The following is a 12,703-nucleotide window of genomic DNA, read 5'->3' as shown; positions in this document are numbered from 1 at the left end:
ACGGTAAAGACAGTGACACACACACACACACAACCTCCATTGCGGAGTTGCACCTGTTGTCTTGTTTTTACATTATTTGTTGAATTCAGAAACCCAAGACTTGAGATGAAGAAAAATGTTAAATAATGGAATTTAAAAAAAGATGATTATTAAAAAAAAGTATAGTAAAACTATATAAATAAATGAGGTGATGATATTTCTGTTTACTTTAGAAGTTATTATACACTGTATGCTGTGATTCTGATCTGGGAAACATTAAAGACATTCATAGCCAGTCTGCAGATTTGGTCTCTTTATTGAAATAGTAAACAGTAGTAAGTATACATGTTAACAATATATGGAATGAATGCTATTTTTTATTACGTAAATATGTAGAATCAGATACTTCACAGAAACAAAAGATTATAATTTCTGAGTAAAAGACATAGGCTATCATATATATGATGCTTAACTTGATTAAAACCAACATTTTCCTGTTCACTTGTTGACAATACCACTTTTATATTGAATAGTCTTATAAGTTATTAAAAAATGTAAACATGTGATATCAGATACTTATGTAACCCACATTAAAACGTAGTAAGCATAAAGTCATTAAAAAGGTATTTCATTAAAAGATACACGTTTAAAATTGGTCAATGATATCATGCTTTAAAAATATAATAAATAAAAGTAGTAGGCCTATGACAAATTACAAGGTACTGTTCTTTTAAGGATCTCTGCTCACTGGGCACGTGCATCGCAGCATAGCAGGAGAAAAGAGAGGAAAACGAGCAAGAAGCAGATCATGAGACAAGCAGAGTAAATTATATTAAGTGATTCAAAGTTTATTTTAAAAGATACAAATACCATCCACACGGCCGGGAAACACAATAAACGGTATAGAACATTAACCAACGGTGTTTTGGTGAGTCAAACCTTTTCATATAAAAGTTTTGTAAGAGTGAATAATGTTAGCTTCTTTGTTAGCATTTCATGTTGTTGAGCTGTAAGGGAAGCTATGAACATGGCTTGCAAAGTCATGTATTTGTTATTCTGTTTGACTGAAACTACGTGGCTTTAATGTGTGTTTTACAAGGGGAAATATGTGTTATTGTGTGTGAACAGGATAAATGAAACATTTAGAGGAGAGTAAAGCTGCCATTTTGAGTAGTTTTGAAAATGTAATTATATCATTTATATTGTTAGTTTATATTATATTTATATTCTTTCATGACCTGTCGTACAGGTCAGGTTTTTTTAACTGGATAAGAAAGTTGATCGATCGAGTTGTGCTGCGCAAGTGAGAGGAAAACACATACGCGCTCTGATACAAGATGGCGAGCCAGACCCACAGACTGCTTTGATCTTCGCGCCAGTGAGAGGACTTGCTGGTTTCTCAAGAGACAATAGGCGCGTTCACACCGCAGTACTTTTCCCACTGTGCACGAGCACAATTACGTAATTTCATTATTCTTAGTACCTTGGACTTAAAAACAGGTATTGGCATTGATAAAGACCAATACACGCTAGATTTCTTTTTTTATAACCAGTCATTCTCCTCATCCATTTTACCCAACCGACTAAGTAACTAGAATGTTGCGAGCAGTACTTAACATCAGCAAGAGTGTACATGTAACCAACAAGTTCCTGTACGAGGGAATACCAAGGGTGAGCAGGAATGTTGCAGCCAGGATAATGAGACTAGCAGGACATAGCCAGAGCCGTATAATAGAAGAGTTACGACATCTCCGTTCACTCCAATGGACCAGTTTTTTTACAGCAATGGCGGATCGTGGAGCCGTCAATAGTTCCCCGGAAGTTAGCTTGCCGCTGACTTCCGGGGAACTATTGCGGCCAGCAGCACAGTAGAGTTGCAGCATAATAGACCGTTCGTGATGGACTTTTAAAGGTAAGAAGACGTTTAAAGATTTATATTGCGGATATTATCAGCACATCTGAGTCAAATGAACATGTGTATTAAAGGATATTAGTGGATTATCCCTAAATCAGTAGATTTAGGGAACGTTTACAGATAACAGAATAGGCTAGGATACCGGATAAAGTTAGCAACACACGTTAACCATGAACAGCTATTAATCCGTTCTCCTAATGTTAATTCATCCAACGTTGTGGAATTAGAGAAAAAGGGCTTCTAAACGTGATTTTTTTGTGGGGTGGAGGAATTTAATATTAGTTAAATATAACATTGGGGCACGTGTGATTGTAATGAGTGGAGGTGGAGAAATTACGATCTCCATTTTGGAGTAGGCCTACAAACTAGTATAATAAAGTTAACGTTACACAATAATAAGGAAGAGAGATTTGTGTGATACATCGCTATTGATATTAATTTAGAGTGCATATTTGAGACTTCCAAACAGTAAACAAAAACGTAATTTATGGGTGAGTCTTTTTAGTGTATTCTGTTGATTATTACCTGTCTGTATTATGTTGCAGCTCAGCTGATTTTTAAATGATGGCAAAGTGAGAGTGAAAACACAAGGTACATTTAATACTACTGTTGTATATAAGTAAGCATACTAAACATGTATTCTATCACTGTTTTATATAAGTAATCTTGTTAGTGTATATTAGTAACCTACTGTATGGCAGGTGGAGGGGCAGTGATGTTACAGGTGGAGGACTTACTGGACATGTATACACTCATTACATACTGTACGTAAAATACGACCAAGAATGTGAGACAACTTTATACAAATTCATATCACATCCATTACTGATGCCATTTGTCATACTTTGTTAAACTCACAAATAATAAAGTTCCATAACTTCAGTTGGAAACAAAGACCACACCTTATCTCCCCAAGGCAATTTCCCATCCAATAGGTGTGCTTTATAGGTGTGTATAACCCATTCTCCTGTCTGTTTCTCCCTCATTCAGCACAAGAACCAGAGGGGGATTCAATAGAGCCTGAATACCTGCACTGAGACCCTCACCCTGCACCCTGAGTCTCAACTCTCAGAGTTTTTCAAGCCTTTCCCTGTTATTTGTATTAAACCAAACATTAAGCTTCCCAATGGTGTGGTCTTCGTTTTGTGAAAAAGTGCAAATGCAGTGTTTGAATATGATTACCTCACATATTTTGTTGCGGCTGTCTGTTTTGATTGTTAAATTGCTCCTGCTGACTTGAGCTAGCCATTTTTCCCTCCTCTCTGTGTCAGTGGGGAAGCCGTACATTCAGATTCTTACTCCTTTCTCTGAGCGATTGGAGCATCCCCAGGCAGCACAGCAAACCATGGTGGAGACTATATGCCAGGACAACACGGAGGAAAAGGCACAGACAAACTGCATGACATGCTATTCAATGTTTATTGAATTCCATGTATTTACAATGGATGTTCCTAAAACAACACTTTTAACGTCATAATCATGTTGCTGCTAGTCCATTGATAGTCACCTGTTGGTCTCCTGTCCTTTCTGAAAGTCATAAAGAGTACATTAGTCATTTAGATTACTTATGTCCTCAAGTACCATGGGATTACTGAAACCACCATGAATTAAAAAAATGGTAGAAATTAATCTAATCTAAATTTTGAAGCATTCCTTGCCATCCCCTCCCTCTCAATATATCAATAAACATTAGGAAGTGATGCTCCTGACTACCATACCTGTTTAAGAAGATAATATTTGTTTTAAATAATTCAAAGCAATACACAACAGCAACAGGCTCTTTAACCAAGGCAACCGCCTAACATGTATATGTTAACAAGTAAACTAGCTGTTCACACTATTCCTAATATTATCCATAAATATTAGCAGATTCTATTTATTTTTTAAAACATGTTGATGTAAATATTAAGGAATAATTCTTCTAGATATCTAACCTTTTGCTCTGTGACGTTTTATGATCTACTCTGACGTCTGTTATCTCCTTTAAGGAAAGGCCTTGGTGCCATATGTGTTGTTGTCACCAGTTTGTGACCGGTCAACTTGTCTGGCACGAAGGGTAATTGTTGTGAGAACGCTGAGGCACTTCTTTATCGGTGTTTGTGGACTCTAAGATGTGAAATCCTTTAGGCCATGAGTGTCGGACGCAGGTGGTTCAGTGTTCCCAGCTGTTTAGTCTACTCCTTCAGAGATGTTGATTTCTCTCTGTGAACCCGTTAAAAGGGCTAGCATAGAGAGAGGCTCTTCAGAATTGACGTGGCAACTCTACCGGGTAGTCAGAACCTCTGACTCTTTGATTTGTGATGTGAATCCTCCGGCCGAATACTCTGAATAAACCCATCAGTGTTTGACATCAAAGCTCCAACTCTCACCGTGTCTCCTTCCTGAGTCGGTGACTCCATGCATTGCTACACAGAAGTTTCCTCCACAAATTGGCATTGTCGGCAGGATGATTCGGACTAAATTGAGCTGGATGAGCTGTTGCTGTCGCACTGGTGTTTATTACGAGTTCATGTTTGTTTGTCTAATTGTTTGTATCGGGGGTCTATATTGGTTTGTCTAACCGCCGTCTTGTGTATGTTTTGTAACAACTAATAATGAATCAGTCCATAGCCAGGGTAAAATAAACTAAGCTTTAGTTAACTCACCAAAAGTAAATGACTTGAGAAAAAAATTAATAATATATAAATGTAAAGCAAAATTCTGGTAGTATAAATGTGCTGCAAAATGAAAATAAATAGCAAAAGAGTGTTTTATGTCCTGCATCTGCGTGTGCAGAGGAAATGTAAACAAGAAGCACACTGTTCAGGGTGTGCGCTGTAGGTGTAAGAAGAAAATAAGATTATATTACTTTAAGAATACATTTTCAATTGTATTGCTGTTATGTTATTCTTATGTTTCTGACCTTTTATAAACCCTATGCCCCGTCCTGCACCCAGAGACCCTCAGAGGCATCACTGCTAGTCGTAAACAACCTGCCTGAGGAGGTCAGGGTGGCAAAATCTGTCTGCTGTTTTAGGTCAATGTTGTATTATTTGTTTCATTTATTCTTAAATCTATGTATTGTATTGTAATAATGAAAAAAAAAAACGTAATGTATTGAACACATTCCGAAACAAAGCTGATAAGACAGAACTAGACTCAAGACATAATACAAATTATTGTTGAAACATTTTGCGCTGTTGCTGCAAAATGGAAACTTTGTTGATTATCTGTTCCAACTGGCCACTGGAATCGGATAATTAATATAAGTTAAAGTTTTAATTACAGTTTTAAATATAGTTTAACATTCTTTATTAAACTGCTTCAAATGATTTCTCGTATCAACCAATTGGTCTCCATAGACATTACTAAAATTATAATAGTTGTTAAACTACTGACAAGTTTTCTGAAACCGAGCTTATGAACAAAAGAGTAAAGGTCGCTGGTTAAGCCAGGATCAATATATTTGTTGACGTTTTCATTACAGTGTGCATAATAAATGTGTTAAATGAATTGAGCAATTCTTTAAAAAGTATAATGTTGCAATCTCTTTACAATAAGTAATTACAGTTAAAAAAAGTAGATGTTTTCCAAGGGCCTCTCCTTCACAGGCCTACACTTTAAATCATGAGACTTTCAAATCATAACAGACAGAGATCGGTATCACTTTGTGTTGCAAGCCAAATCCATGTAAAGGTTCTACTTGAGCCCAATTTAAATACCATAAAGAAAGTATTGAACCCAGCTCAAGCTAAATGTCAAATGTATTTAATTAAGGTGCAAGTGTTTTGATTTATTTAAAATGTTCTAATCTCAGCTTCTTTCGATTTCAGTCTAAGCAACAAATTGTTTCTCATAACATTCTCACTGCTGTCTCAAATGTTTTAACCTTGGGCAGACAAGCTGTTCACACACCCACACACTTTGGATAAGTAGTCACCTTATCCACATTGTAAATTGTTGCCTTCTTTAAAGTTATTAGTCATTTAAGATGAATTATTAAATTAAATGTGGTACATAAGATCAAATAAATAAAATAACTTTGACTTGATCATTTTGTTCACAACATTAGACCTGTCCTCTAATCTCTACTAGAATAAGATAAGTGTGCATGTTTGGATGTTTTAACACTCCTGTAATGTACCTAATCTTGATATCCTTTTCATTACAGAGCTGGGAAAATGGTGTATTGATTAGATTCTGATCCGTGCACGTCCAACTTTGACTGACTTTAGTTCTAATGTTAATGTTAATTTGACTTCAACCCATAAGTAATTATTTAAATTAAATCTAAATTTCACATGATGATGGATTAGGGTTCCACATTTCTTCCACTAATTTGTTTTACAATTAGGCCAAAGGTAAAGAGAGACATTGATGACCTTGTGTCCCTTTTGTTAGTACGTGGTTCCATTTTGTCTATGGCCTTGGACGGCTTCACTAAAAGTCACCCAGTTCTGCCCTGCTGCAGTCCGGCTGAGTGCAGTCACAGAGATGCTATGGCTGCTCTACATGACATTAATGGTCTGATCCGAGAATGGACACCATTTCCTGCTCCCAGAGAGAATGACACTCCTCAAACTGAACATTACAGCCGTTGATACTGTCTCACATGGGTCTGCTCCCCCCCACTGAGCCATGAACTGAAAGCATGACATCTGCTATGAACACTTGGAAGCCTCCCTGTCACACCAGCACCAACCGTTGGGTCAGTCAGATGAGACTAACGGCTTCACTTAGGGCATTTGGTTCAGATACATGACTCTCGTTACCGCAGAGTGGGTTGTTTTTAAGGCTATTCATACTGCTATGCAGAGGATGCCTGTAAGTTGGCGAGCTGGTAAAAGCCCCTACTATTGTTCAAATAGGCCTAATGTCAGGGGTCTCTTAATGTCTAGTTCTACATGTATTCACATTATATAGACAATGTTTCCACCTGGTAAAACTAAAGGCTGCACAAAACTCAGGCTACAATACAACCATTCTGTTCTGCTCTAATGATTCAATATATAGATTCTACATCAAAACAATTAGCTTTTATTGTTTTCAATGATAACGTCACCTTCAGTGGAGGAATGCAAACCTGTTTTCAAATGTAAGGTTTTGATTTTGTTTGACATTTCTCAGTAATGACACCCTCAGACACCCAATATCATTCATGCTATGCCTTCAGTAATAACTCAGATGTTAAAGGGATTAAACTTTTCCTCCCAAATCAGATATGCTTTGTTTTTCAACAAATGTATCCATTTCCTGCATAATATTTGTTTATCACAATGGCTTTTTGTAAGCTGCACACAGGTGATACTGAGTCTTCTCGATTAATAGATTATAAACTATACCATGCTTAAATAGACTCAGAAGTTATTATTTCATATGTACCATATGTAAGAAAAGGGAGGGAAGAGTCAATTATATTGAGTAAGTTATTTTATATTGGGTAATTTATTTCTCAAACCTATGTTTTATGGAAGAGACAAAATATTTCTGATAAACTAATATTTTATCAAAAGGTAAATGGTGAATTAATATACATTTAGAATCATTGAGAAGGGGTTATATCCACAGGGACTAGCTCACTTTTAACTTACAATAACATGTCTCTGCTATGGACTGATGAGTATATGATTCTTGCATGTTCAATGACTAACACAAACCTTCAAAATGATAATGTGCATGTGTCAGGAAGGCTCCCAAATAATTCTGAGGGGCCTATCCTATTTTTGTAATTAAATGATAATGTATTAATCCATTACTTTGAGTTGTCTTCACTCAGAAAAACATCCCTATCAGGTGTTAACCCAATAACTAGGACAGCTCTCAAGGCCAAGGGTCAGAGAGAGAGGGTCACACTCTCCGGGTGCAGAGAGCACCCCCAGCCACGTGCAAGGAAGCACAAGGTCGTTCGAGATGAGAGGATTCTTCTCTTCACCTTTCTGATAAGAGGGGGTTCTTCTCTTCACCTTTCTGATGAGAGGGGGTTCTTCTCTTCACCTTTCTGATAAGAGGGGGTTCTTCTCTTCATCTTTCTGCTCGGTGGGCTCTAGCAGACAACCCTGCAGGACGAGCGAGGGCTTCAGAGGTTTCTATAATACAAGGTTCCATGTTTCTTGGAGGAGTTTGATGTCTTCCTAACCTCTCCCATCATGGGGGGGACACCTGGATGCATCAGGAATACGCAGTTGCACTCAAGCAGATAGCAGAAGGAATACCAGCAGATGAGCCTCCGTCTCACTGGGGGGTCAGCTACAGTGCTCACTGAATGTTCAGGTAAGTATGGCTAATAAGAATAATTGATAGACTTAATTTGGTACAGATCAGTTGTAGCATTTACAAATGTATGAATTAAAGTTTTAAGAATGTTTAATCTTTCCTTTCCAGGTTTTTACAAAAGTCTTTGAATATTTGCCTAACTTTTCCTTTTCAGATTTTGAACAATGTACTTGACTAAAATGAATGTACTGATTTTACTAAGACTAAGTGCCTTACTCTTGGCTAAAGCGTAATGAAGTAAACGTAAAGTAATCCTAAAATTGAGGACAGTGCAACTTTGCAGATTACAGATTGATCAAATCACCAGCTGTGAATGTTATGCCTTAGCTGGATCTCTTATGATCCTAAGTTTTAAATGCTTTTGACTAGTGATTGCCTTAAAGCAAATCTTTAAGCTGCAAGCTGGTTTTGATTTTATAGTTTGATAAATGACATTAACTAATGGTTTAAATGATAAAAGATATTAGTTTAAAACAAATATTTTGCTATTATGTATCTGTGTTTTATGTGTGTTCATTATTGTACTTATTGACAAAAGATGCTCCAAACACTGATGAGAGATAATTGTTCCTATTATGATTGCCTGTATCAATCATTGTGATTGAATGTTTCAATCTTATTCTACTTTGTGATGTAATTGAATGTAAGGTGAGACCACACTCGAATCTGAAGACGCCTATTGATTTAAGTATTGACCAGAATTATTATTAGACTAATGTTTTAAGGTTATCAAAAATGATAAAAAGAGAGGAACTGTTAAGGAATAATTCTTCTAGATATCTAACCTTTTGCTCTGTGACGTTTTATGATCTACTCTGACGTCTGTTATCTCCTTTAAGGAAAGGCCTTGGTGCCATATGTGTTGTTGTCATCAGTTTGTGACCGGTCAACTTGTCTGGCACGAAGGGTAATTGTTGTGAGAATGCTGAGGCACTTCTTTATCGGTGTTTGTGGACTCTAAGATGTGAAATTCTTGAGGCCATGAGTGTCGGACGCAGGTGGTTCAGTGTTCCCCGCTGTTTAGTCTACTCCTTCAGAGATGTTGATTTCTCTCTGTGAACCTGTTAAAAGGGCTAGCATAGAGAGAGGCTCTTCAGAATTGACGTGGCAACTCTACCGTGAAGTCAGAACCTCTGACTCTTTGATTTGTGATGTGAATCCTCCGGCCGAATACTCTGAATAAACCCATCAGTGTTTGACATCAAAGCTCCAACTCTCACCGTGTCTCCTTCCTGAGTCGGTGACTCCATGCATTGCTACACAGAAGTTTCCTCCACAGTAAATACATACACATATCGGTATGTTGTATAAATATTGCAAATCAAGACCTTTATTCACTACTTATTACCAAAAATCGTAGTTCTATCTCCGGTAATCATGCATTCATATGTCCCGCCACGAACTTCCGGGGAACTATTGACTCTCCCTGAACCACGTGACGATCAAGCATTTTGGACTTCCGCTGTCGTAACTCTTCTATCTATATGGCGCTGGACATAGCCAAAGGCATCAAGAGCTGCCAGCCGGCAAATTGGTGCTGTAGGAACCAACACACGGGCATCGGTCACGAGGACGTGCCACACCAACATACGTGGACGTACTCAAGAATGACGCAGGAGCACAAAGTACCAATGAACTAGCCAGATGTATGGAGAACCGGGATGACTGGAAGCGACGATGGAGGGCTCATCTGAGGACGACCTAGAGAGAGAGAGAACAATATCCAAAGTGGTCTCCGGTGTGTTTTTGGCTTTCGAAAATAGCATTACCTTAGTTTTATCAACATTTAAAATAAGCTTAAGCTCAGGGGAGCTGAGTCTGAATAATATTAAAAAGAGCCTGCAATTTAACAACAGCCTCCGTCGTGGAGGGACCTGCACAATACATCACGGTATCGTCCGCATGAAAATGTAAAGTTGCTCCATCCACATTTTGACCTAAACTCTTGATGTAGATGGAGAATAAAATTGGACCTAAAACAGAACCTTGGGGAACACCATTTGTAATGTTTAAACAGTCAGAAGACAGCCCATCAAACTGAACACATTGGGACCTTTCAGAGAGGTAGTTCCCAAACCACCCCACTGCATGGCTGGATATGCCAATACTGACCAGCCTCTGCTTCAGGATATGATGATCGACTCGAACTCACTCTTGACAACATTAAACAAACCAACTTTTAAATTATTTTTTCATTTATTAAGACAACAAATAAAAACACACAAAGACTAAACTAATAACTCAGACACAAATGTATTCATTTAAATAAAATAGAAATAACACAATAATAATAATTGTATTTACCAATTAATTGTTTTAAATTCAGTGTCCTTTATCCACGCATGCAAATAAACCACTTTTATGAACTGTAAATGATTCATTAATACTGACAATAATTATTATCATACCATTATTATTGAATGTGTAAGTTTATTTCAAACACTTGAATGTGTTGTCGAGAAGGATCTCCTCCTTAATCAAAGATATATCTGTTTTACAAAAAATCAAGCAAATGTAACATTTGAAGACTCAGATCATTCTTCAACAGACAGAACAGCCGCAGTATGCACACGGCTCTGGATCTGTGGGCGGAGCTTTGATGCGCATGTAGCAATAACACTTCCGCATAGCCTGCACTCGTGTTTCCTCGCGCCCCTCTCCTCTGGAAGCCTCCTCATTCATCGACTCCTCCGCACGCATTTAAGGAATCATGACGTGCTTCAACGATTGATTTCCGGGTCAAGTTGAGGATGGATATTGGGATAAACCTTGTGAGTTTTCCTGATAAATCAGTAGACAGATATGATTGTGTTGTCTGTGTGTGGAGATGTTTGATGGTGACAGCAGCAATGGACTGCAGAATCAGTCAGTACACTGTGACGGGAGCTTCAATTGGGACAACTGTAGTTAAACATATTAAGTTGTCAATTGCAGATAGTTGCTCTTCTTAATTCACTTTGCATGTCTTGAGGCTACGGTTGTGTTTTAAATTAAATGTCTTTAAATTTAATGTCTTTAATTGTCAGGTCCAATTAAGAAATGTTTAAGGTTCCATGTCTTTATGTTTTAAAAATAACAATTAGAAAGAGAAATCCTGAGTTTAAAGTAGGTGTTGTTGCAATTCATGTCCACTAGATGTCAGTAGTCTGCTGGAGTCCATGTTCAGAATGAATAGGTAAAGGACAGTTTTCAGTAAGACCATGTGATTGATTTCTTGAACAATGATATAACTGGCTGAATGTATCTTTAACACTGTTAAAACAATGCTCAGGGTTGAACACAGGTCAATCATTATTGTCAACTCCGCTGACCTGAAGATGAAGATAATGAATGACATGGACTGACTCCCCCTTGTTGTGTTTCCATCTATACTTTCTTTATCCAAATGTAATCATGTGTTTTTAATTAGCAAAATATACAGTTATGGGACAAATCAACACAAAAACACTAGAAAGCAAAACATGCACACACATCCTTCAAAACATTCTTTACTTCTAGTTTCTTGTTAACAGTTTAAATTCAACTTTAAGTTAATCTGAATGTCTCTCACTTTCAGAGTCTGAACCTGTGATTAGCCGTGGATCAGACTGGATGTATGTGGACACACCTAGCCTCAGCAGACTGCAGTCAGCCAAGCAAACCAAAATGACTTCATGTGGCCCACGGTAAAGACAGTGACACACACACACACACACACACACACACACACACACACACACACACACACACACACACACACGATTCATTGCAGAGTTGCACCTGTTGTCTTGTTTTTACATTATTTGTTGTATTCAGAATCCTAAGATTTGAGATGAACATCATTTTTTAAATAATGGTATTAAAAAAAGATGATTATTAAAAAAAAAAGTATATTTAAACTATATAAATAAATGAGGTGATGATATTTCTGTTTACTTTAGAAGTTATTATACTCTGTATGCTGTGATTCAGATCTGGGAAACATTAAAGACATCCATAGCCAGTCTGCAGATGTGGTCTCTTTATTGAAATAGTAAACAATAGTAAGTATACATGTTAACATTATAAAGAAATGAACAGTATAAAGAATGAATGGTATTTTTTATTACGTAAATATAAAGAATCAGATACTTCACAGAAACAAAAGATTAGAAGATCTGAGTAAAAGAAAGATCATATATGAAGCTGTTACTTGTTGACAATAGCACTTTTATATTGAATGATCTTTTAAGTGAGTAATACATGTAAATATGTGATATCAGATTCTTCAATGACAGAAAACAAAGTGGTTATAGATTTTGAACAAAGACAATTAAATGTCATACTGGATTAGGTAATAAAAACAACCTGAAGGATAACCTACATGTTGACCTTTAGACTGGAATATCTTTTAAACATAAAAAATGCAACAAAATAAATATTCACAAAAACAATACCATCTTTATATCATCCTTAACTTGATTCAAACTTGTTGTCATGTTTACATGTTGACATGCTGAATATGAACTAAATGATCCTTTAATTGATCTAAAAATGTAAAAAATGTGGCATTTGAAAATGAAAACTAACATAATACAT

At 36.9% G+C, this 12,703-nt stretch overlaps 1 protein-coding gene across 5 annotated transcripts in view; it reads right to left on the bottom strand.

The window, feature by feature from the left end:
- Positions 1 to 12,703, bottom strand: part of LOC117487666 (interferon-induced very large GTPase 1-like) — a 339,011-nt gene that overhangs the window by 253,773 nt on the left and 72,535 nt on the right. The window lies entirely within an intron of this gene.

The sequence above is a fragment of the Trematomus bernacchii genome, unplaced genomic scaffold (assembly GCF_902827165.1).
Source record: "Trematomus bernacchii unplaced genomic scaffold, fTreBer1.1, whole genome shotgun sequence".
Classification (NCBI taxonomy): Eukaryota; Metazoa; Chordata; class Actinopteri; order Perciformes; family Nototheniidae; genus Trematomus; species Trematomus bernacchii.
Note: the sequence above shows the minus strand (reverse complement) of the source record. Positions and strands in the feature narration are given on the sequence as shown.